The 2,593-nt window shown below is 40.6% G+C and overlaps 1 long non-coding RNA gene across 1 annotated transcript; it reads left to right on the top strand.

Annotated features, from left to right (window-relative positions):
- The first annotated feature begins 303 nt into the window (after nt 1–303).
- On the top strand, nt 304–1,765 carry LOC145012174 (uncharacterized). The gene is made up of 3 exons (XR_013664404.1): nt 304–892; nt 1,179–1,264; nt 1,581–1,765. It is a non-coding gene; the product is annotated as an uncharacterized LOC145012174 (long non-coding RNA).
- The last annotated feature ends 828 nt before the right edge of the window (nt 1,766–2,593 follow it).

Here is a 2,593-nt window from a genome sequence, read left to right as displayed (position 1 = left end):
TAACATCCTGATTTCCAATAAATTATTTAAATACAAGTGAATATATTTGAATAATTATATAATTAGGAGCACGGAACCATTTGGGTTTTAAATAGTTTGGAAATGGTACATATAAGTTTGTTTTCTTCAAGTGACCATTTAATTAATTGAAGGTAGATAATATAATATTATTTGATATAAAGGTCCAAGGGGGTATTATGCTATTTTCAAAACTTGGTTTGTTAATGAAACCCAAGGATGGGTTAAATCTATCAAATATCTAAACTGAAGGGGCTATTTCTGCCGATTTTGGAAAGCTATCGGTTCCTTGTTCCCTGCATCGCGACAGCGGGTGGAGGGTGAGACCTTCATCCTATTTTGTTTGTATCTGCAGCGTATCTCGTATTTAATCGCTCAAACCCTAAATCATTGAGTGAGTGTGTGTTTGTGCGGCTGGAGAGTGAGGGGAAGAGTGAGAGATCGAGAAAAATAGAGAGAAAGAGGAGGCGATTGCCATCATCGGAGCAACTATTGGGCACCGGGTATGCCTACTGAGGACGGCATAGGAAGGTGAGTAAGGAATGAGTGGTTGTTCCTTCTTTAGGCACTGAGTGTGTGAGTTGCGAAGGAATTGGAAGGAGATGATGAGAGAAGCCGAGAGATGTATTAGTTTAAAAGAGGGATAATCGGGATTTTTGTGAGATGTCTCCATTGAAATCGAGACTTTGGTTATCCTTATCCAGTCGTGCAGAAGATAGGTTAATATCAGGAGCTCCGGTGGAGAGACAAGAAGAAGATAGTCGTTGTTGCCAAGGGAAGGAAGCACCGCCGGAGTTGGCGGCGTTGCCAGAGACCTGTGGTTCGCCAGAAAATCCCCTGATGCACAACTATTGTACGTTGGGGGTGAATTAAGGTACCTCTTTGACCTTATTGACCATCTATTTTAAGTGGGCTGCGTGATTGGGTTAAGTAATCAATTCTAGTGGGCTTTGTTTTAAGTTAAATGAAAGTAGTCCATGGTGGTTTGTGTTGGGCCATTTTTTTAGCTGTTGGAATTCTTTTCTAGAGAAATAGATATATTTTGACTAAATAAATTTATTTAGTCACCTAGCTTATTGATTTGGCTTGCAATCATATTTTATAATAATAGGCGAATATAAGTGTACTAAGACGTGTTTTTTTTTTTGAGCTAAGCAAAGGCTAATTGCGTGGTTTTAGGAGTTTCGAGGGCTGGAAATCAATGTTAGTCATTTTGGTGGTCCATATGTTATGATTGTTGCTTCAGGTGAGTCTTCTCACTATACTTTACCTAGAGTGGTAATTATAAGTGACCAGAGGGTCTTATGTGCTTGCTTGAGATATGCATTTTTTGTGTGATATGTGATGTATGCTATTTATGTGATGTGATGCGCTGCATTATTTCTATGTGATTTATGATGTGTGTATTCCAGAGTGTACAGAGTTGGGACCGCAGGGTCCACAGAGTTAGGACTAGAGGGTCCACAGAGTTATAGCCTCGAGTGGCTAATATGTGTTGTTTGTGGTATTTTGGGGAACTCACTAAGCTTTGTACTCACCGTGTTATGTATTATATGTTTCAGGTTTTTCTCAGGATCATGAGACGGCACCGTCTCGATTGTACACACCAGAGGAAGAGTTATGTTTTGAGGATCCTGGACTATTAATTGATTGAATAGAGAGTCATGTATTGTAATTTAAACAAAAATGAGATTTTTACGAAAAGTGTGTTTAAGAAATAAGCGATTTTTAAATGAAATTTTTATTTTGAAAATTTACGGCGTTACAAGTTGGTATTAGAGCCTTGGTTTGAGGGATTCGGATGCACCTTTGGGTAAATCTGGACTCAAACTGAGGATTGGAAAAAAAATCAAAGAAATGGTTTTTCTAAAACGGACAAGAGTTTCTAAGAGAAAACGAGAAGGAACAGTGTGTACAATCAGCCAGAGCCCGAACGGTGACTTCCCAAAATACGCTACTTTTGTGATATTCTGCATGTTAGAGGATAGGCTAGGTATTTCATATTTTACGACTAGGGTGGCCTGATTTGTGATGCCTTAGCCTAGGAGTTGTTGTTATCTGTGTTGTGCTTTCGAGTACATGTTGAGTAAGAGTATCCAGCAGGAATATTTCTGAGATAGAGCTTCGAGTAGAGGAGTAGTCTAGGAGAGATACCTAGATGAGCATTGGAGGAACCTAATGAGAGAGTAGTTAGATGCCCACGTGGGGTAGAGTTGCTTGAGTCCGATGACACTTGTTTAGTGAGAGTAGAGAAATTAGAGTTGTAACATAGAGTGGTTTAACGTGCTGGTGGAGATTATTCGATGCCCGAATGTTGCTTGCTTCATGCTTTGCGGCACTCTCGATGATGGGGTCAGCTACTAAGTGAATATGACGATATTCAGGAGGTAGATGGCTGGCATCATTAGGAGTTCTTCAGCAGCTGATAGCGGAGAAGTGTGAGAACCTAGGAAGAGCCTAGGGGTGACCATGGTCAGATGAGTGCGGTGACAGAGTAGGGCATTTCACTGGGGAGCGAACACACGTGACAGGATTGGTGATCGAGAAGGCTGAGCAGCTACCTACAAACTCTGGG

Source organism: Lactuca saligna, chromosome 8 (assembly GCF_052625555.1).
Source record: "Lactuca saligna cultivar CGN05327 chromosome 8, ASM5262555v1, whole genome shotgun sequence".
NCBI classification, from domain to species: Eukaryota; Viridiplantae; Streptophyta; class Magnoliopsida; order Asterales; family Asteraceae; genus Lactuca; species Lactuca saligna.
The sequence above is the reverse complement of the archived record's forward strand: the minus strand, read 5'-3'. Positions and strand labels throughout refer to the sequence as shown.